Source organism: Lemur catta, chromosome 1 (genome assembly GCF_020740605.2).
Source record: "Lemur catta isolate mLemCat1 chromosome 1, mLemCat1.pri, whole genome shotgun sequence".
Lineage (NCBI taxonomy): Eukaryota > Metazoa > Chordata > Mammalia > Primates > Lemuridae > Lemur > Lemur catta.
In genome coordinates this window covers 47,000,988-47,026,142 of record NC_059128.1, presented here as the reverse complement: position 1 = coordinate 47,026,142, position 25,155 = coordinate 47,000,988, and the positions used below count along the sequence as shown (strand labels likewise).

Here is a 25,155-nt window from a genome sequence, read left to right as displayed (position 1 = left end):
CATCCTGATTGTAAGAACAATTCTTATTAGACTTCACCTTAGTCATATCCATCAATCTCAATACTTTCCAAGCAATTAGATTTTGCTGGACAGAAAACCTCAAACTTATCTTAGAGTCACCAACACAATTGCCAGGGAACAGAAGGTGAGAGATACCTCAGAAAATCAACATCAGTACAAGATCACAAGATACAGTTTGATTGTTAAAATGTGAGAAGGCCCCTTCCTTTCTGAAATCCAAACTTCAGTAAGGAAAAGGTAGTGCAAAAGAATAAAGACAATTGGAAGGGAAAGAGGAATCTAAATTGAAGACAGTGGCATTTATCTACTAATTATATAAGTCCTGTGGTACAAGCAAGAAGCTAAAGACTAAGTTAGTTTGTTTCTCAGGAACTGAAGACCAACTTAATTGACAATATTTATAGATGCTTGCGGTGATATAAGCAAAAGATAATGATTGAATTAAGTCATTGAGGAAGGCAATAAATTATTGATGCCTTAGTCTAAAATTCTGATTCAAAAGAAACTTAGTTCTCATGAAGCTGCTAAAATGCCTAAATATAATTTTCTCCACTTCAGTGCCACAACGGCCAATAAAATTTGACTAGCACTCCACTTTCATGTCATTGGAAACAACTATGTACAAAAACTCTGTGGGCCATAGAAGTACTGAACTAATAAGATATGGCACCTGCTATCTGGTAAATTACTGACAGCTACTAGCCCCAGATTGGAGAGCATCCCTATTTGTTAACTCAGCATTTTTATTTGTAATACATTTATTTGGGTTTGGAAGATAAATGGTTATTTTACTTAAAGGCAAGTGGAAAGACTGTATCTATATAAAAAGACACTGATCTCAAGCATTTCTGGAAGAAATCTTCAACCTACACAGCAATATTACTAGAAGAGGCTGTGACCGCTTAAAAATTAATGCTGGCATATTAGAAATTTTTTACTTAGCATTAAAAAGACTGTGAATCCTATAGAATTTGAAAGGGAATTTTGTGATTTTATGGGAGAAAAAAAGACTATAAAGCCAAATTATGGGAATATCCCTTCTGGGGAAACCTGATTTGAAAGCAAAACAGAATAGTTAATTTCTAATATCTAATTCTTTGTTTTATATTAATATAACATAAATGCACAGGCCACTCATAGAGCTTAATCATTGAAAAGGGCATATTTTATTATCCTTCTCTATTTCAGGTAGAAACCGGAAGATGGAAAAGCCCACTTATGGATAATAAAACAATTGGTTATTTCTATCTCTTTCTGAGATAGCATAATCTTGTTTTTCAACCTTAAAATTCAGCACCCTGCTCTCCAATATGCATCATCAAATGGCATGTAAAAACTTCCAATAGTAAGATATGAATGAAGAGTTTTTCTGGAAAAGTAATTCAGTGCACATTATAACCACCCCCAATAACTTTTTAAAAATACAGATTTCAGAGGTGTACACAAAGACCTGATAAGTCTGCAGAGACCCCAGGAATTTGCATTTTTACCAAATACTCCAGGTAACTTCAATGACACTACTACTTAGACTAGATTATTGGAAACACTGTTCTGGTTCTTATAAATATTTAACATTTGTTGACTAAAGTAAAATACTCCAAGGGATAAAATGCCTTTTTTCCTTTGACTTTTTTAAGTAACTAAACTTCATGCCAAATATTATTTCACTGGTTTGAAAAATTAAATGATATTTAAACAAATCAAATGTCTAGTTTGGTCTATAAAACCAATTTATCAAAAATTTTCTACATGTCTTTGGACTCTGTCTAGACATCATAATAATTTGTTTGGTTTTATGACATCAGAAATCCTTATCTTTAGTGTTTCTCTGGGTGCTCTGATATGTTTCACACAATGTTTCTTACAAATCATTTCCGACAGTGATCAAATTTAGACTTCAATTTAGATAAGTAATACTAGCAAGGTATTCATTTTTAGACATCTGTCTTATACAGCTGTATCCATACTATAGAGGTTAACAAACTGATGGCAATCAATAAATGCTTGCAAAACAAATATAGAAAAAATTTAAATAGAAAACATAGACCCACTATCTTGAAATATATTGCTATGCCAAATTTAGCTTCATAAATGATAGCCCACATGTTTATTAATATATCTAATTATATAGTGACATGACATCTTTTCCAGACTAATTTACACTTGTTATTTTTGCTTTAATTCAAATCAATGCATAGTATTGTTATTTTTAAGATATATCTTTCAAAAACATCATTATGCAAATAAGTAGCTTTATTTAAACCATTTAAATTATATAGTAAGCACATTGTGACATTTACAAGGGTTAATTTTCTGCTATTTTCTTCTATGTTTTAACACATTCTTGGAAAAGGTAACTGCATATATACTGCAGTGATCATAAACCTACCACCTATCCTGTAGGAGTGTTGAATATTCCACTAAATTTTAAGTGTTGAGGATGTATTCTTCTTAAGTATTCACTAAAATATGTGCTCAGTACTTCAGCTGCTCCATGACAAGGTGAACGTTTTGGAAGCTTCCATTACTTCTTTCGTCTGTAGAAAAGCTCATTTGAAAGGGCCTTAGAGGTCATCCAGGTCAATGTTCTTATTTCCATATTAGGGAAGGAAAGCTTAAGGACATCAAATGACCTGGTCACAGTCCTGTGGCTAGTTATAGCTTAAGGGAGACCAAAACCATTGGTGCCTTGTACTTTTCACTACTTCTATTAAAACTATGCCTATCATAGTTAAATCTGGGTTCTGAATAACTCCAAAACTAGACCTAGAGTAGACTAGGGGTATAAAAAAGGATGGAGAAATTGTTCATGAAGTAGTTAGAACACCATAACTAGATGAAGAATGCGAATAGTATAATTCATCCTGCCTCCAGTCCCTGCCAAATCCATGACATCTTACAACTACCAAAATAGCATTTTGAAATTTCTATTTTTACTATTTCCCTGCTTAAGAACCTACATTATCCCCTAATAATTTTTCACAGCATCCTGATGCCTTTGCATGGGTGGCATTTAGATTCTCTGTAAAGGGTCCTCAGGCTGACCATCCAACCCAAAACCTCATTTCTCTGTAATATCAGCCTGTCACTGGTGGGAAGGTAAAAAACTCTGAGATTTTAAATGTCTTTGCTCAGTATGCTCCCCACCTAGAATTTCCGTAATGATATTTGAACCAATGTTCCTGATACCTTCTTGAATTACTCAGCAATGATTCTACTCTTATTTCCAGGAGATATGTATTGCTTGGTGATTTTCCTGTTTCTTAACATCCTAACTTGATATTAAGCACTTCAGTGTTGGGATGAGCATCATATTTAGCATCAGCCTCATATCATACAATTCAGAGCACAGATAGGTATTTATTTAATAATTGCTTTATAATTTCCATTTTAACAAATATCACTATAATGACACTAAACTCCTATTTTAGCCAAATATCAACAATTATGACACTGCATTTACTTACTTTAAATATAATTGAAATTTGAAGTACTGTATCTGAAGCAACATAGCTTTGAATCTCTGCCTTGTTGGAAAAAGCCTCAATTCATCATCCTTAAATTGGACTAAGGGTTATGATCCCATTTGCCCTGTAGAGTCAGCTATTAATTACAATAAAATGTTAAAATATTGCATGAGACTCATATTCATACAAATTTTCCTGAAGTAAACCAAATGGCATTGCATTAAATCTTTCCTAACACTAATCATATCAACTACCTTAATCTGAATAAGTTTTGGCTTTGGGTTCAAGAGGTCAGCCTAAAAGGGCAAAAGAAGACATTCTTTTTTCTTGTTAGAATACATTTTGAAAGTTAAACCAAATTTTCTCTGGAGAAAGAACACAAATAAATTATTCTCCAATGGCAACAACCAGGAGCATTTTTATCTTTTCATCTCAAATACAGACTCTCGTCATTTTTATTGAGCAACTGCTATAATAAGCACGAGGCTATGTGCTGGGGATATGAAGATTAATGTCATGAGCCTCTAGGGGCTTACAGCCTATTTGGTTTGCCCAATTTATTAAAAATTGTAATTATAGTTGAGTAAGATAGGTACCTCAACAGAGGAAAATGAAAAGTACTATACGAAAGCAAAGTAGGAGATGGCTAAATCTGGGGGATTCTAACAGGTTTCACAAAGTCAGTACATTTAACCTAAGTTTGGAAAGATGCTTGTGGGAACAAAGGGGGAAAGATATTCCAGAGAGAGAAAATAGCATGTGCAAAGCCATGTCTGTGATAAAGTGTCTGCTATGCTCCTGAAATAACTGCATTAAAATGTGTCCCACGTAATTTATAATTTACTCCAAATCTTGACACTGGTACTACTCTCTCAGCTTGCCATTATTTCTCCAGATATAGGAGAGACCTTCTATAGACCTGGGAATAAACATGGGGGAAGAGATGTATTTTAGAGATCTTATTAGATAGGACTTGATGAAGAACTGAATGTGGGAGTGAGGGAGAAGGAGTTGAGATGACACTGAAGTTTATACCTTGGCTACCTAAGTGGAAGATGATGATTTTTTTTTTAATAGGATATACTTGCTTGATCGCCAAGAAGGTCACATTACTTACAGTTGGGGGAGGCTCAAGATGAGGGACTCTGAGACCAAATCATGGAATGAGGGCTTGTTAGTCTGAGGACTTAGATGAGAAATGTTTTTGAGGAAGAAGCTTTTTTCCAGTAATAGAGACAGTTCCTGAAAGACATGCTGGTATTAGACAGTAATTGTTTTGGTATTAGGAGCTTTCTCTACTGTAAGAGCCCCAAGTAAGAGCCTGTGCTTTCGTAAATCCCTTAAATCTCTCATGCAACTATTCTCTGGAAACTCAAGTTACCACTATCATGTTGCTGTGCTTCTACACTAGACCAAGGTAACTTATGTTCTTGGTTCAGGTAACAGATCTCTTGGGAGCGCGGAGAGAAGCATGCTCTCTGGTCCCTCTCCCAGAAGCTCCAGTGAAGAGATAGGTAAACCAGCCTGAACCAGCACCCCTTACACACCCTGGATTCTGTGGAAACAGAGGAGGAGAAAGAGAGAGAGAGAGAGAGGGAGAGAGAGGGAGAGAGAGGGAGAGAGAGGGAGAGAGAGAGAAAGGTACAGATAGAGACACAGTCTACGGCCATACCACCCTGAATGGGCCAGATCTCGTCTGATCTCGGAAGCTAAGCAGGGTTGGGCCCGGTTAGTACTTGGATGGGAGACACAGACTGAAAGAGATACAGAGCTTCATGCCTTACTGCTCTCACATGGCCAAAGGGACTAGAGCTGGCATGTATTATATCATTCTTTTGGCTGTCATTTAGTTTTGCTTGTAAAGCAAACAAAGCAATAATCAAAATTTCCTTCCTTCTTTCTATCAATTTAAGTGATTGTATTGCTTTCATAAAACTTTTCAGTTTTCTATAACATTTCTTTAACATTTAGCTAATCACCATTGCCAGTGATTAGTCTCTTAGGCTTGTTCACAATTTTCAATATAACACATGTGTACAGTACTTCTAGGATACAGGGGCTTCCATTCTTCTTACTTCCTTTCCTTTCTACCTGAGTTTCTGGTTTAAGATTCTATGTGAGATCTCTTCTACCTTCCTTTTTCACAGTGATTTTCCAATCTGGCTTTTAAATTAAGTATTGTGTATACAGTTCTAATCCATACTCATTCCTGTTGTTGACAACTCTCTCTCTCTAACATCTTCCTCATTAGCCTAGTTATGTTACATGTTCTATTATCACTAAATCAGATAGGGAAGAGGTGAATATGAAGATTTGGGGGGAGAAGGTAAAGAATTCATTTTTGGATGCTGATGGTGAGCTAACCAATGATTGACAAGTTACTGCTGGACATAACGTTTTAGAGCTTCTAAGTGGTTGTTGATGGTTGACAACAATAGAATAGATGAGATTCCTAAGGGAGAGCATGTAGAGTGAAGTGAGAAATTAAGAAGGTAATGACAAAACCATGATGAATGTGAACCCTTAACTAGAGAAGCCAAGGAAAGAGACTTAGTATGATTACAAAGTCAAAAAGGTAGTAGGAGAATAAAAAAATGAAGTGCTCTAGAAGTTACATGAAGAGATGCTTGAGGATGGTAGATTGCCCAAAATATCACTGACCACAGAGTTGTCAATTAGGAGGAGCATAGACAAAAGGTCATTGCCCTTGAGAGTTAAGAGGACATTGGTGGATTTTGAGATATGGCTGTAGAGAAGTGAAGTCAAAAGATGAATGAGGTGAGGTTTGATTAAGGAGAAAAATCTTAGTAGGTCAAATCAAGCTTAAAGCAAAAAGCAAAATGCCTATTGAGGCTTATCCATATGTAAAAAGGCATGGTTTAAGTGAAAAATGGAATAGTTTAACAATGTTGTACATTTCAGGATTGCAAAGAATAATTACAATTACTTACATTATAAGAAACAAACCATAACTTTTTGCCAACACTTTTCGAGTATTCTTCATTATTTAAAAATGCATTTCCCTAAAAGCCCAATTTCTTTTCTTTCCTCTTTTTTCCTTTTTATTATTCTTTTGCAACTTCAACGTTGCCAACTTCAGTACCACATATGAAGAAATCTCTCAAAACACTCTAATCTATTCTATAAAATAATAGTCAATCATGGTTAATTCCCACAACATATAAATATGCATAATCTCTCCCATATCGAAAACCAAAAACATTTATCCCCCAATCAAAAAGCCTCTTCTTGCCTTTCCTTTACAGTCTAGTCATTAGAAATATAAATACACATTCATCCGTACTTCAGCACCTGCTTGGCAATCTTCAGTTCACTGTAGTCTAGCTTCTACCCTATCATTTGTATGTGTAAAAGAATAGGGCAAGAAAATAGAAGGCTACTTTGGTAAACTGCTATTTTTGGGTTATTACTTTGATCTCTTACTTCTCCTTCAACCCTAGTTTACCTGCCTTTGCTTTTATGCAAAGATCTTTTGAAATTACACACTTTCTCTACACTTCAAAGCAATAAAGACTATTATTATATCCTTCTACCATACTCACTGCACCCATGAATATAAACACATAGCCAAACAAGCACATAAACAAAATGTTCAACTTGTAGGTCTATTCCAATAACTTCCTCAAAAATAGTTAAAATCTGTCTGTCATTGTCATTTAAGTAATCCCAAATAGAACAATATTTTGATATTTGAACAACATGTAGATTATTTTAAATCAGCCTTCAGCTCATTTGTTTTGCTTGATTCCATTGGTTATTTTGAATTAACTACAATTTCAGTATCAATGTGAACTTATATCCCCACTACCTCTACCCATGCCTATATTTGGTTAACACTGTATTCCTGTCTACTAGAGGGAAATATTTTTTAATCTTTAATTTGATGCATTGTAAAATGAAAGTAGCAAGGTCCTATTGATTATACTGGATTTAATCAAAAGAAAATCATATCTTCCTCATATGACTTTAGTGAAGGACTTTGATTATGAACAGTTTTAAATATTTTGTATTATTTCCACAGCACATGTTGAGCAGCACTGTTGTAAATTAATTGAGCCATTCTAAGAGACTTTCCAAAGCCCAAAAGTAAGAAAATTAAACCTAGAAATCTCTGGTTTTAGAAGGCAACTGTTAGTGTTTACTAAATAACGAGAGTTGAGGTAATATTTTTAGGTTTGTGCTAGCCAGGAGTTTAAAGCATTAAATTAATTTTTAATTTAAGCTGAAGTTATCAGTTTATATGCAATATACTATATAAGAAGATTGATGAAAGTTTCTCATCAAGAGAAAAAAATGAAATGCAAAAACAAGTTAATTTTACATTTTCACATTAAATTGACATTAATTTTACTGGTAAACAAAAGAGCAACGATGTAATTTAAATTTTAATGTTAAAACAATGATAAAAAGAAATATCTTTGTATAAAAACTACTTTATTCAAATCAAGGTATTAACTTCACAAAATATGGAATACAGAACTGCTAAATATTATTCTGAATTATCTTCCACAAAATGACACAGATGCCCTACTTTTAAATAAAGCACTATAAATTTAAAAAATATTATTGCATAAAGGTTTCCATATTTGCAACTTCAGATTTTATCATTAATACATTTCTTTCTTTTCATCTAAGAGAGTTACCCATTAACATTTAAAACTAAAACTTCAAAGACTTTTGCATGTTTTATAGATTGAAAAAATAAAAATTTCACTGAATCTAAGGCTCTCAACATTATATTCAAATACAGCATTCGACAGCCTCTGACATGTGGGCCATCAAGTTTACGGAGTCATGCAGGGCCACTGGCCATCTGGGTCCCTCGTCTTTACATGGCTGTTCCCACCCTAAGCCCTTCACTACATTCTTCCCAGTATTTCCCAGGAAAAATATTTGGCCTGCATCTGGGGAATATTTGAAAGCCCATCATTAATCTCATATTTTAATTCAAAGGACTTAGTGTGAACTAAGCAGAGTACCCCAGCTTGAAGGTAAATATTGTGGGGAACTGAGTTTTCTCCTTCCTGGGTAGGAATGTGATATTCTATACACAAGTTTCCTGTTTTTGTATTGAGTCCTATGTCACATCCTGAATTGTCTCCAAATAAAGGTTGAATTAGGTCTCTACCAAATCAGTAAATTTTAGACAAAAAAAATCTACTCCAGAAATTTCAGCAGCTGGCAGGTCATAAACTATAAAACAAACAAACAAACAAACAAACAGGTGAGGTAAACACAAAGGAATTTTTCTCTTGTGTTCATGATACCATTCTCTATGGGTTTTGAAATTTGTGCAGGAATATAGTAAAGGAGATAGAGAAACTATTATAACACTACAGAAGGAGGCATCATTTAATCCTTAAAATTTTCTATCAGGTCTTCCCCTCTAAATCAAACTTGTGAAATGGTTTTCTCTCAGTAGTGTCAGCAGTCATGTGTTATGTGGTTGATGAATGTGCCAGGGTTCTTTGAACCAAATCTTCCTTGCCTCTTAATGAGTTATCACAGCACCTCAAGAGATCAGGACTCCTGAAGGCGTAGGTATTAACATTTCTTTTTACTACTCTGGACTGAAATGTATACCTAAATATCCTTATCCTTCTCTAAAATTAAGAACTTTTCAGTTTTATTGGAAATAATCACAAAGCTTATCATTAATCCCATCACTGTGCTTCAACCTTAATCATAAATTGGGTATTTAGAGATAGCCATTATTTTTTTTCCAGCCTAGCTCATCAAAAAAAAAAAAAAAAAGAAAGAAATTTACTACAACATATGTCAAAAATAGAAACTTCAATTTGCTTTTCCAAGAGTGGCAATGGGAGGCAGAGAATTTTGAGGACCTGGCCTGCCAAATTCCCCATCATTTTTCTCCGTTGAGAAATCACTGCCACCACCTATGACTAGCCCCAAGAAGAACAAGTTCCTAAGCATGTCACAAAAATGCCTTTTGAACCCCAGAAGAGACAGATCAGTGCAATAATGATACATACCCAAAGTCTAGCTATTTGCCCCTTCTGAACAAGGAAGAACAGCTAACATAACGCAGGAACGATTCAGACTCCACTGGTGCATCACCCTCACAGACTGAGAACTTAGTAAATACCAAGCACCTGGGCAATGTGTGCTATTTTGATGATCTCTAGCCCTCTCTAAAAGTCCAAAAACCATACGTTTTTATTTCCATTTGAAAAAGTGAATAACCCCAGTGAAGGTTAGTGAATTGCCAAAGCTTAGTTTTGACTCCAATGCTACCTTATGCTAGAAATTTTGTGATTTTTGTTTTATATATATATATATATATATATATATATTTTACACACACACACACACACACACACATATATTTCATTTTACCATGCTGCATGCACATTTTCAAAAGTCAAGACATTCCTTAAGGTATTTGGGATTTGGGACGAGGGAATAAAATGGGAAAAAAGAATTATCAATCATTTATTTTCTGATAAGCAAAAATACTCAGTAAATTAATTGATGTCACAAAAGTTCAAAGTAAAAATATTTGTTTAAATCATACAATATGAAACATAAGCAATTACTACCGAATATTATCATTCAACTCCTAATTTTTTAAAATATTAGGCTTTGATAATCTCAAAGATGTATATACAGGAGCTGAATTGTCCAAAATTTCTGCTCAAACAATTCAATTACCATTTATTTGAAGATGGAGTTTTGAAATTGGCCCTGTAAGTACATATGTCAGTGGTTCATGTCTGTGGCAATTTCCCAGGAACCCTCGTATACCTGCCATCTCCCAGATTACAGGGAGCCTCAGCCTTCAGTGGCTGGGCCACACACTCTCCTCTCCATAAGCACCTGTGCTCTTTCAGCTTGCCACAGAGCAAGACCCTGCTATCAATTTTAAACATTTCCACATGCTCCTAAGTAAGCTCATAAATACCCCTTCTTAGAATATTCATGATTGCTATTAATAATGTTAGAGTTTGTTAATAAAACAAGCAGTATGGGAAACTTGCAGTACCAAAACTTGTGCCATCTTAAGACTAGTAGCAAGTCAAATGGGTGACTTACACCATTTAAGTGTACAAGACTTTTAAATTTAATTTTATACGTTTAACTTATTTTATCTATTACAAACTTCTAAATAATATTTCCCTGTAGTTTTTAAACAAACAAGAAAATAAATAAAAAATAACTAAGTAAATAATTATTTGTAGCCATAGTCCCTTATTGTTAAATGTAAAATTGTTTTAGCTTAAATTTTCACAGCACCATTTGCCTAACTTTAATTTTAAATGTTATCTTGAAAATTATTCTAATTTTACCCTAGAGAAATTAAGAGATCATGTTTATGTTAGATAGTAAACCAAATTACCTATTCAGACTTTAACTGATCTAAGTTGTAAAACAGCTGGGTCAATGCCTTTCCAAATCTACTTTCAAAAACACGTAGCCTAAAAACATGTTCAATGTTGTTTTATCTAAATAATTTTTAAATAAATTTAAATACTTAAGTTATTTATTTTTGCCTAAGATATTACTAAATGTAATAAGTAAATTAATGGGTTATTCCTATGTTGGAGTATATAGGAGGCAATATTTATTCCCATACTTGTTCAATGCAGTTATGACAGTTTTTTGGGGCAAGCAGTTTGCCAATGTATATCCAAATGTGAAATATACATAATTTTTAGAACAATTACTATAAGAAGAAAAATTACCATATGATACATATGTAAATATGTCTACTGCAATCTTTATAATGGAAAAAACTGGAAATCACAGCATATATGGAAAACTATATTTGTAGCTCCAATGTGATGACTGGAAAATGTTAGGATCATTTGATTTTTAAAAATATAATTTTGAGAAGAGTATGGATTGTATAGAGATTGGGTAAGCAGTGTAGTTATGAGCAAGGGCTGTAAATACAGGTGTGTCAGGTTCAAATCCCTTCTCTGACACTAACTGTGTGACATTGGGCAAATGATTTGACTACCAATACAAAAACAGTACAAACTATTGACATGAAAAGAAATCTATATTGGATTAATATGGTAATTAATAATTGCTAAGAATAATTTGCATGGTTATGACCCTGCTCATGTACTACTGTACACCATATGCCTAGAGACATGGCTAGAAGGATGCTGACTAGAATTTTAACATGGTAATGTCTTTGGGAAGTTAATTTCCTGATATCTTTGGTTTTTGATTAATATGACTGTGTATTTTCCTTTTCTTTACAGTAAGCACGTATTTTTTTTTTCCAAAACTAATAAAATGATCTCGTAGTTTATTTTTGGGTTTTGGAGTCAAACTCTCTCTCTCTCTGACTGTACTACTTTCTCGACTTCCATGTCACAGTAACCCTAATTCTTTTAATCCAGATGGATAAACGAAACACTTATCTATCTGGACCCACTATATTTTTCTCTCTAAACTTCAAGCCATTTTTTTATTGACTTAGAATCTTTTGACTTTTCTTAAATTTTGTTTCTGGCCTTTACAAATCCTACCCTCTTCTTAGCCCTGCCAAGTTTGCCTGAGGCATAAATAACTCCGTTTATAACTCTGAAGAAGTTTGACTTTTTTACTTACTGCATTACTCTGAGTGACTATCTTTACAGGATCTCAGTAAGCATCATGTGGTATTGATATCTGGTGCCATCAATGGAGTATGACAAGTATTTCTTGTTATTTTCCAAGATGCCGATGTAACTTCTTTTTCCTGCTCCCAGGTTCTTTAATGAAAGTCTTAACTTTCTATATTCTCCCAACCTCATTTTAACTCTTTTCAATTCATTTGTGTAACAAATAAGAAAATATATAAAAATCCAATGAAAGACCAAGCTCATTATGGTTCAAGTCACCAGCTCTGTCCTCTTCACTGGGCCCCCTACAATAAATCATCCCTCATGCATCATCTTATCCACCCCTACTTTTATTGGCCCACACTCCCAAGGATCTGTCTCCCAAATGTTAACATTACACTTTTACATTATCAACATAATTTAAAGGAGTAAATAAAGTAGTCAGAATTTTAAGTAAAAAAAAAAAAATGAAAGAAATTCATACTTTCAACAGTAATTTTCTGCCACCACTAATTTTCTTTCACATCTATTTAATAGTACTTTAAAATAATGAACAAGTACATGTATATATTTGTCCAAATGAATACATACATGCATTCATATATAAATATGTATATGTATCTTCTTCTAATTAAAAAGTCTCTAATAATAAGAGAGATAAATCTTCCCAATGTTTCTGATTTAATGTATTAGGTTTAAAGTTGGATTTCCTGTATTGGAAATGCCAGCATATAATCTTGGATAATCTCATTTTCCTCATCTATAACATGAAAATCATATGGCTTTCTATCTCATACTGGTATAGCAATCATATTAGATAATTCGTATCTAGGGCTTACCACACTTCCCACCTCATTCAAATCACCAATCATTCAAAATTTTAGTTTTTGTTGACAGTCTGAAATCTCCATGTGTAGAAGAAACATTGAAGAAATATTATTGCTGATTAATAAAATTACTATATTTTCTTCTCAATAATCTATATAAAGCAAAAAAATAGAAATAAGGAATATTTGTAAAAAATAACACCAACTTTATGTAAATTGCCCATGTAATTAAATGATCAAACTTATTAACAAATCTAAAGTTCTCCTTTTGAGGCCAGTTAATCAAATAAATGAATGAAAATTATTGTTGAAAATTTCAACTGAATATAGACTTTTCAAAAGTATACATGAAAAATTAACTTTTTTATGTAAATACTATTTCATTCACTTAATATCCCAAACTACTTTTAAATGAATGAAAATTTACAAAAAAAAATCAGCAAAGAAGCAATTCTGATAGGCTTTTGTCTAATCAATCACTATAATCAACATTCTTAAAAAGAGAACTTTAATACTCAATTATGTATTTAATTCCCTATTATAACCTCAAAGGAGCCAAATATTTGTAGAAAACTCAAAGAAATATCCAAACTATTATAAAATGGCATTTTCCATAATGAAGTTTCAATATTTAAAGGAATAGTCAAGAAATGGCATAAACCATAAATGTTATTATACAGATGAAGCCTCCATTTAATTAAGGGTTGAGATTGAGAGACCTGAGGGTCCAATTTTGGAGCTATTTTGACATATATCAAATGTTCCTTAATTTACAATGAAAGGCCTTTTTGACAAGTTCTCACGTCGACGAATTCCTATTAGCTGCCAGTACCTTAAAGCGGTATTTTGTCACTGACCTACATTAGTATATCATATTATGACAGCAAATTAATGGCTACACATCATAGTAATTCAGATTATAGTTTCTAGCCAAATATTTAGAAGAGTACCTCAAAGGCAGTGAAATACAAATATATCTGTTTCTATTTTACTCATTTGATGAGAGACAAAAGAAAAATTAAATAAAATGATAAATAGCTTTGCAGGTTCTCAAAATATTTTTTACTTGGGATTCAGTACAGCAATTACATAATTCAATTCTGGAAAGAAACTTCCTTTTTAAATAAATAGGACAAGAAATAATTAATTTTGAGAAATCTAGGGACAAAGTCTTCAGCATGATATATGTGTGTATATGTTCATGAAAATATCAAATCGAAAACATTTAGCTCATGTTGTCATAGTATTTGTCTCTAGTTTTTTTCTATAAGTCTTGAGATCGAGACTGTTAGAAGTGTGCTGTGAAGCTAAGGGATTTTGTACTCTTTTGGAAGAGTTCACCTAAAACTCCTATTACATCTTCTTAACAAAAGCCTCCTGTAATACTTGTCAACACTGAATAATAAGTCTTCACCTAGAAAAATCACATTCTCCCATTAATGATATAGGAGGAGAAGGTTTTTGGCTCATTCCAATTTGATTATGTAGGGAGAAGAGTTAAAAACCACAGGCTGCCCCTATGCTACTCTGGCTTCTTCTCATCTATTCTTATTCTAGAGGACACATATATTAAATGGCCTAGCTACCATCTATATGGCTCACAAAGTTATATTCCCAACATAGACCTTGCCCTGCCTTCCAGGCCCTATACACAGCTGTCTGCTTGACAGTTTCTCTTGAATGTTTTTTAATATATTCCAAATTGAATTCATTGAACTCTCTCCTCTCAAAAAAAAAAAAAAAAAAAAAAAGATGTCTTTTTTCAGCCTCCCCTACATCATTGAATGGCAATAACATCAGAAATGTTTCTTATACCAGACACATAAAAATTCACCCTTGACATTATTACCAAGCACATATTGGTGATTATACACTCTTCATCATTCCACTCCCTCCATCTTCACCTCTCTCATGCCATCAAAAGCCACTATCATCTCTCACTCAGACTACTGCAAGAGCATCCCAACTGATGGCCCCTTTCCCATCTAGTCTCCAGAGAGCACACTAGGGCTCTTTTCAAAATGACCATATTAACCCCCTGCTTAAGAATCTTCCATGGCTCCTTAATACTTTTAAAATAAAACTGCCATTAACATGACATTGGAAACCCTGCACACTCTTCCCTGGCTTCCCCATGATGTTCAAACTCCCTTCTCTCTCCTTTCCGTCCCTCTAGCCTGCTCTGTTTGATCCTGACCCAAGGTCTTTGCATATGTGTTCTCTATAGTTCTTAAGTCCTTTCCATTCATTTTAACCTAGTTATTGCTTACTCATAATTCAGGTCCAGTGTCTCCTCCTCAGAAACACTTTCCCTGACCCCCCTGAAAAAATCAAATCTCCATTTATGGGCATCCAGAGCAACATGAGCCTCTTCTTTGTACTACTTTCTGTAGATACAATTTTACATACACATCTGTGATTGTTCAAGCCAGTCTCCTCCAATTTAAAGTCAAGTCCTTATAAGCAGGCACTGTGCCTAATTTTACGCAGCATTGTATCTCAAAGACTTAGCACTGTGTCAAGGGCATCATTTCATTCATTAAATGTTTACTGAATGGATTAATTAATGCAGTAGGAAAAATAGCCTATATAAATATATAATAGAAAGGAAAGAGGGAGAGAAGGAAGAAAACAGTTCATAGAAAGAGAGGCTAACAATAATACTTGAGTATGTGCATATACTAGAATTCTAATTTTAAAGATTACTTGCAGTTCTATTTCCAAAAGTTCTGTCTTTTCCTAACTGATTGTCACTCCATCAAATGGGAAAAATTTAGGTCCATATCTCTTATGATAAGTTACATCATATTTTCCTTTACAATGAGGAATAAACATTAATTTCCTTTTATGTGGTCTATTACGTTATAACTTCCACATGTAAAATGTCTGAAGGCATGCTGCTTAAAATGCATATTGAGATCTATGTTATAAATATTTTTCCTAAGTGTGATATTAGAATATCCTTACCGGTTGGTGGATCTTCAGCCACCTCCTAGTATTCTAGACTAGAACAATAGATTATCTGTTTTATGCAGGCAAGTCACAAATACTGACATTTGTAAATAATATCCTTGAGTTGGACTAAATTCAAACAAACCATCTCTTTCCAACCAGGTTCTGTGGGTATATATTTCTGACTTGGAGGCAAGTACTGAAATATCTATTATAATCAGCAAAATTGTATTTATCTTTCAAATAATGAAATTGTTTCTACTGATTTCTAGATCTTTACTCACTTTGATATGTTAAACATATGTTCCTTTTTCTATTACATCAATAGCTTATAAACTAAAAGATTAAAAGTATACTCCATATTCAGCTAATATGTGCTGCTAAACACCAACCTACAGAAAGAGTCAATGCTATTTCTTCAGGCTTATTTCTATATTTTCCGTAGACCAGCTAAAATTTAAAGGTTTATTTTCCATAATAGAACTACTTCCTGATAGATATCACACCTACTAATTTTTCTGGGGAAAAAGTGCGAAATTATGCTCTACCACTTTGAATTATTTTGGTTTATGGAAGCAGTAGAAGAAAAATACTTCAGATGATATCTTTGTATTATTACAAAAAAAAAGGATATGCCATTTGTTGTGGATTGAATGTGTGCTTCCCAAAAAGAAATGTTGGAGTTTTAACCTCCAGTATTTCAGAATATGACCATATTTAGAGTTGGGGTCTTGACAGGGGTAATCAATTTGAAATGAAACCATTAGAGTTGGCCCTAATCCATAAGCAGATGTCCTTGAATAAAAGGGAAATTTGGACACAGACAAGCAAAGAGACCACCCTGTGAGCATCAAGGCAGAAACTGGGTGATGCACCCAGCCAAGAAAGGAATGCCTAAAGCTCGGAGACAAGTATAGAACAGATTCTTCCTCATAGCCCTCAGAAGAAATCAGCTCTGTGGACACCTTGATCTTGGAATTATAGTCTTCAGAACTGTGAGACAAAAAATTTCTGTTGTTAAAGCCATCCAGTTTGTGGTACTTTGTTAAGGCAGCCCTAGCAAACTAATAAATTATTAAACAATTAGTGAAGAAGATGAGATATTTACAGTTTGGCATTTCCCCCTGATAATAGGAGGATATGGTCACCAAACTGATATGCGAGTAGGAATGGTAGCAACAGATCCACCTCCCTGGCCCTTCCATTTTCCTCTCTCTCTTCCACTTTCTCTTTCTTCCATATTTTTTCTCTCCTGCCTTGCCTGCCTCCCCTTCCTTCCTTCCTTCCTTTGGATAGCATGATGAATAATGGTGGTCTCGACCTCCTAGAAGAACACTAATGAAAAGAAACTTGAGTTTTCCAAGTGAATAAGTTCATTATTTTCAACTTAAATATAGTAAGAGAAAATGAGGAATGGTTACAAAATCTGAACTTTTATCAAAACCATAAATCCTCTTCTATTTTTTTCCCGGAAGGGAAGAACCTGGGAGAAGAGACATAAGATGGCTTTGAATATCTATATTTGTACTACAGTTAGGAGAAGCTATCTATCTCTGCCATTTAGCCATGTAACACTGTAACCCAGATTAAACTGAACCAAAACTTATAAAAGATAATGGTTATGGGGACACAAGCAAGGGCTTCATTGACACAGGAGTTTCAAGGACAGGGTACGGAATACTATGGTAAGGATGTGACCTTCCTTAAAACATATATGTGGCCAGAAGGCTATATTTGAAGGTGAATGAAAGCAGACAGAGTAGATTAGCTGAGTGATCAGCTGGCTGCTCTGCCTTAGCTTTAGAACAGAAACACACAAAGGCACATGAAAGTGACACTGCAATCAATTCTGGGTAATCTTATACATTTGCTCTTGAGGTTCCCTGTTGTATGGCAGGCATAGCAAGGTCACTGCAGCAAGAGAAGAGATTGCTGGTATTTTTCCTTATCTTTTAATTAATAGCTTTTTGATATAGTTGCTATTCAATAGAGCATTATTAACCTCACATATAATAATTCCCACAGATTTTATTTATCAAACAAAATGTCTTGACTAAAAGATACATTCCATTTCTGGCTGGCATACACTGATTGCCCTAAAGGCTAGTAATTGAAACCCAGCCTCCACCTGCTAAGCTTGTCAGCACTGAAGGCCAGTTGTCTCCCATCAGAGAATAAGATTACCTTCTCTTGTTCTGTGGTTTCTTCTGTGCTACAAACAAATCTGGTAAGAACTATTAAAGATAATTAACAGTCATGTACTACCCTGTGTTACTCACCTTACGATGTAGGTGGAGCCAGAGGGAAAAAAAAGAGAAATTACAACACTGTTTCTAACAAATTGTTTAGCTATACAAGTTAAAGATGCTTACAAACAAAGAAGAATGCAATGACCTTAATAAGATTGTAGTCATATTGCATGACTAATCTAAACTTCCACAATCTTTTTGTTCAGAAAATTGCGATGCCTTTACTTCCATCTTCCCTCCCATGAATAATTATTGTTCATAAATATTCAGAAAGAGAATAGCAATTATTTAAGAATTCATTTTTAACAATTTATCTTAAGTAGGTCCCTTCCAGTCCTGGAAGTTATGATCTTAAAACTGTATGCAACATTACACTTAGAAATAAGTAGCTAGGTTATTTGTCACCAATATGCTAAAAATGCCTTTAAAAAAAAAAAAATCCACTTCAAATATAGTGTTAATAGTAAATTTAGTAAAGAGAGAGACAGAGACAGAGAGAGAGAGAGAGAGAGAGAGAGAGACTTCAAGATACTCCATAGAAAAGCATTTTTGGTAACAGGGTTCTATTTGCATTGATTCTCTGTCATTGGAGAAACAGACCCTGACAGACATGGGCTATATGTCACAGAGCACATATTTTTGAAATTTACTCAGCAGGAATTACCACAAACACCAGAAAAAACAGTTGTAAAGGGAGGAAGCTAAGGGGGTCTATGTGTAAATGTTTCCTCTTCCTTTTTAGGTATTCTATTGACAAGTTTTGAAGTGTCAAAATTAGGTTATCCTCCGACAGCAATCCTAGAAAATAGTTCTGCGTTGTAATTCATTTTGTGCTTTATTATTATTTTAATATTAGCACTCTCTAGCAAGAAAATGACAAAGACTGAAAAATAAAGGTGACTAGTAAAATTTAATGAAGTCAAAGAACCTGACAAGGAGATACAGATCCTGAAGGAAGAGAGCTCAGTCTGATTTTATCCTTCAGGGACAGGGCTGGAATAGAGGCAGGATTTTTAATATGACAGGACACAGAAAACATGACCTGCAAGTAAAGAAAGTAAATTCCGTGGTATACCCACATCTCAGATTGTATTTATCAGGTATGTGTACTCAGATTTTCAGTTTGGGTTGAAATAGCATAATAATTCTAGGTTCTATGAAGAGTGGACTGTTATTATTTCTTAAAGTGTATTTACTTAAAGTCTGAATATTTTTCCAGAAGCATAAGCCCATGATGCAAATATGGGAAATATTTTATTAGCATTGACTTGCATGGGCTAAGGTATAACTCCTTCCCCGCTCCCCCACCACAACCACCACCAGCACTACCACACACTCTCACAAACACATACATCCACTTCCCTCTGGCAGATGCTTAGTATTAAGAGAAAGCTTGCAGTTGCCACAAATAATAAAGGGGAAAGGAGCCCCAAGGCTGTGTCACAGAAGTAGAGGGACAAATTCTGAGGTGGTAGAAGTCCCTTCCCCTTTTAAAGACTAACTTCACCCATTGCCCTGGGATGAACATTGTTATGTGTTAGAAAACCCTAGCCCTGGAGGAAAAGAGTCATGTCTACATAGGCTTATAGTTCCAAATGACACTTGGAGTGACTACTTATAAGGTTTACAAACAAAAGGTTCAACTACAGTTATTTCTTAAATGACTGTTGGCTTGACTTGATTAATAGATGTGATAAAATAACTGGTTCATTTTTTACATAAGAGGGGAAAAAACAAGACAGGAAATAAAGCTGTCTATAACTATAAAACAGTTATTAAACATTTTCAACTGGAATGACATCCTCAATTAGAATCAGTTTGCAGTGCAAGTATAAAAGTGAAAACTGGCAAAAGCACAAGAGGAAAAATAACTTAAAATAAACTAGAAGGAAATGTGATAAGAATGAAAGCATAGAATAGCCTGGAAGAAATAAGTATTAGAAAAACCAAATCTGAGTAATTCTGTTCAATTTGGTGAATATTTGAGTAGATACTCTACATGAAATGTTGTATTTAAGTCTGTGAGTGATACCAAAGTGTGTAAGACATTCTTTCTTCCAAAAGCACAAAGTATAATTAGGAGAGTCAGATACATTAGTGTTTCCCATGGGAGAGCTGTACCAGAATCACTGGGAATGCATGTCAAAAATGCATATTCCATCAATCAACTGAAAGTATCAAAGTTACCTTCCATTTAGAGAAAGTCATAACATTTTCTTTCATCAGTGCAAATTCATCCAGATCCTGGTATTCTCTGTGTACCTTTCGAGTCACAAAACCATTGAGCTAAATCATTGTTGTATCAAAATTCTCCTAAGGGTATTTTTTCATAATATTTATCCTTCTTAATTTGCTTAAAAAAATATGATGAAAACATCAAGGTAACAAATCCATCTATGTTTTATTCATGACTATGAACCTTTGTATCTATTGTTCAGATTCTAATGTAAGTTGTTTTATCTTTCATAAATTGTTTAAAAACTTAAACATGCAAGAGTTTTTCTTCATTTCTATTGGTGATTATCTTACGTTTGTAAGAGGAAAGGATGATAAATACTGTAAATATTTTGGTTCAGTATTGTACATATACACATACACACACAGAGGAAGAGGGAAAAGAGAAAGAGAGAGGGAGAGAGAAATGAGGCAGCCTTAGGATTACTTTAAAAAGGTGTGGGCCCCCTACATAACATACCAAAGTGGGAGAAGATAAAGCAAGGGAAAATAGGCACATGTATCTAAACAAAAAATGCAAGAAGGGTGCTATAACAAAAGTAAATAAAAGGACATGCAGCATAACTTCAGGAGTAAAAGTTGGCAAGTTAGGAGAAAGAATAAGAAAGAACTTAGAATAACTAGAATGTGATAAGAAGAAAAGCAGAAAATAGCATGGAAGATATAGGTATGAGAGGTACATATTCTGATTTTGGGAGGGGTTTGATATTCAAGACCTGACTGGATCTCTCAACTTTTTCTTAACTATAAAACTGAAATTGAAAGTTCAGCAACACTTAAATCATGAATCAAGTGTAACAGGGATGATTGCATCCATCCACTTATCCCAAGGGTGCCATCCCAATCATGAGGGGAATCATAGCTTCATACCAAGAGGAGAAGCTGTGCAGCTAGAGACATGCAGTGTCAACACTTTTTGACCATTGATCATTGGGAAATAAACAACTACATTAAAACCTGCAGACCTAATGAATCAGGAATCAGAATCTCTTGGATCAGGAAGCCCAAACAGCTTCATTAATGACATTCACAATAAAATCTGAGGATCTCAGATCGTATCCTTTCTAATACGAATATACTTTGAAAAGCACTATAATAGATCTTCACCTGGCATGACATAGGGAAATGAAGGATTGAGAGAACACAATTAAGGTGGCAAGAGGAATCTGAAGATTGGATCTGAGCTGAGCTTTGCAAGATGATTAGAAGTTTATTGGACACTGATAGGAGAGAAGGATATATGCCAGGTACTGGGAATAAGCTACAACAAGTCTCAGAAATCTGGTAATGGAGTATAGTGCGGAAGTGAAGCGACTTAACAGGTGTGTCAAACTAGTAAGGGCTTTGAATTCTAGATTAGGCCGTATACTCTGGAAATAACAAAGAGCCATAGATGATTTTAGATAAAATTATAGAAAGGCCACTTTGGGTAGAATGAACTGAAAGGAAGATGCACCGGCCACTAGGGAGAACTCTACTGGGAAAAGGGGGTCACATTAAGACAGGTATGGTAGAAGGTACTGAGGAAGATACCTAGAAACGCTTGGAATTTCAGGCAAAGGGATTTATTTAGCTGTATTTTGAGCATGATGATGCCAATATTAGACATTAATTTAAGATGAGAGCAGTGTAAATTTGAGAAAAACATCTATACAGAATTAATGGAAAAACTCTAAGATTTGAACTTCCAATTATCTACAACAGTGGATGGCAGCAAAATATCACATTTTCTAATAAATCATATATCTGCAAGTTATCCCAGACATGTTCGCTCCACCCACACCCTTCCACATCCATAAATATACTGCTAATAAAATTTGAAATTTATATTGTTATGCTTCCTATGTGCCAGGAACTATTCTATGTACTTTACTTATATCAATTTAATTCATACAACAACTCTAGGAGATCAGGACTACTCTCCCAATTTTTAAGAGATGAAAAATGAGACTCAGAAATGTTAAATAACTTGCCCAGGGTCACAAATCCAACAAGAATCTGAGCATTTTTAACCATTGTACTATAGTACCCCTTAAATAACTTTAAACTTATTCCTATCTAGTACATCTTTTCTCTCACTCTCCTCTCATACCTAAATTACTCAACAGTTTCCAAATGAATGTTTCTTCTTTCAGTTTTATTCCTTCTCAAGTCACTCTCCTTTATACTGTCACACCAGCCATTATAAAATGGAAGTCATAGCAACACTCTGCCCTTAGGCCAGTAAGGTAATGTACACACAGTTGTACCATTTTTATAAACTCTTAATCACAGAGAGAGAAAAATTCGAGCAACTTGCTTTCAGCTTGTCTTGTCTTTAGAAATAGAGACATTAAGTGCTATTGATCCCAGGAACTGAATAATCCATTATTCCTTCTTTTCTACAGAGAAGTCATTAATTTCATTTCATTAAAGATACTTTTATCAGTCAAAGTCCTATCAGGAATCACATGACCCACTCAAAAAGCATGATTGAAGAGATATTAATGAAGGAACTGGTTACCAGGGACACGGTGGAGTTCACAGAATGAGCAAGGACTGTGAAAGACTCTGGGACTAGGGAGGGCTGGAAGCTACTCTCCCACCTGGGCCTGAACAGGCAAGAAGTGTGGATCTGGCCAACCTTTACCTGGAGAGGACCACCAAACAAGAGCCACTACTTGAACAGAGGAACACAGCCATTGATAAACTGCAGCTCCCTAAGAGAAGAAGTTAGAGGAATAACCCCCCAACCTCTTCACCCATGAATCAGTTTCTTCCCCCTTTGCCCCATCAATCAGAGCCCAGCTGAGTCAGCTCACGCAGGTCAGCCTGCCAAGGAACAGAGCAAGGTAGACAAGGGTAGAGGCCGAATATAAAAGCATAAATGGGGAATATCCAGCACATTTGTCTGCTTTTGTATATAGCAGTCTAGTTTTTGACATTAAATTATATAAATTAAGGCCCATCTGAACATAAGAAACAAGCATATTGTCTGACACTTGGCAACAAGAAGGCTGGAGAGGATTCCATTTCCCACTGCCTTTTCGCTAGAATAGTCTTGCTGATTACCTACTACAAAATCAAGGGTTTTGGCAGGTGGAGACATGTATAAACGCTTATTGCCAACAGATAAACCCTAATGCAAACAAACCAAATTAGTGCATTCATCTTCCAGTAATATTCTTCTTCCTTCCTCATGGCTCTTAGAATTGCTTCCCATCATGACTTATTTACAATGTATAGTGTAAATTACTACACAAAACATAAATATATACACATATATGCATATGCAGTACAAACATTTAAATGTATGTGTGAATATTTGAATGATTTTAAATATATCTGGCTCTTTGTTATGTATTTTGAATAAAATTACTCATGGAAAGTTCACATAACCCTGGATAGTGTGTCTCATCATCATTAACAAAGAAAAATCCTAAATCTTGGAGAGGGTAAGTGAATACGAAAAGTTCACATAGTAAGGAAAAGGTGGAAACAAGTGTAAATTATAGGAATTTAATACTAAGTTACACTGTTAATCACAGTTTTCCCACGTACTGTTATACATTTTGTCTGTGGAAAACAAACAGACAAAAATACTGTTTACCCTATGATAACCTTAACAATCGCATTCTCTTTCTGAAGCTCTTTCATGATCAAGGGATTGAGGTGATTATTTAACTATCACTTGACATCTATATAATTTCATGGTCTCAGCCCTCCACAGTAGGCAGAAGGCAATAAACCAAATCTCTGTCTGGAAGACAATGTGGATTTAGACACAAATTCCTGAAGAAATATAAAGGGATAGATTGTTCTCCACACACTGTCACCCACTGTGAAATCCTATATTTCCACCAACCCGGGGAAACTTTAATGATCAGCTGAGGCAAGTACGAAAAAGGAAGTGTTTGGAGAAGAAAACCATATATTAAAGAGTCTATTGTTATCTTTTCAGGGCATACAACCAAATTTACCCTAATATCACATTCCATTTTAGAGACCCTAAATAATACAAGCCTATTTTTACAATGTGCACATTTTCTGCACTATCGGAAGAGATTCCGTTCACACTGTACTGTACTTTCTCACAGCCTGTACTCCTGGAACAAATTGGCAAGTGTGAATTCATAGGTCTGTTTGAAAGAATTGTGTCCTTGATGTGTATGTATCCAGCTGGCTAGGATTTTTATTTATTTATTTGCTTTGTTTTTACTTTTCCAGGTATTGAATGTGAGAAGTAACAACCTTCAGGGAAAAAGTTTTTCACAAAATATTAATATTTTGCTGAAGTAAGTTCACATTATAAATATGAGACCAAAAAAAAAAAAAAAAAACCAAGCAAACAAAGAGTGATTTTGATATATAAATTGTGAATTCTTTTCAGGATGTGGGCCCAGTTAGCCAACTAGAATTGTGGCAAATGTAAATATTTGCAAGGGTGCTCCATTCCCAAATAAAAAGATAAGAAATAAAAAGATGTGAGACATTTGGTCACTCTCACATTATGGATAAACTAAACAGAGCAGGTGTTACAAAGTTATTAATTAGTTCTTGGTTTGGATCTGAATTGCTTACCTAATGAGCAACACATATGTGATAGCCCATTAAGCTAATCCATATTTTAAAATAGTGTGCTTGTTATGAATGAGAGAAAAAAAAATTCAAATGTCTAAGGGGACACATCAGGTGTCATTTGTAGCAGACCAGGTGTTAGAAACAACAGGGAGAAAGAGGTGAGTTCCGCTGAGAACCAGAAGGGATTGGCCCAATGAAGGATGGGGATGGAGGAAAGAGGGGTGACTCTATTCTAGCTGATGGCCGC

The 25,155-nt window shown here is 34.6% G+C and overlaps 1 protein-coding gene across 1 annotated transcript in view; it reads right to left on the bottom strand.

The window, feature by feature from the left end:
• MDGA2 (MAM domain containing glycosylphosphatidylinositol anchor 2) overlaps positions 1–25,155 on the bottom strand; it is a 762,383-nt gene that overhangs the window by 444,663 nt on the left and 292,565 nt on the right. The gene's annotated exons all lie outside the window — the stretch shown is intronic.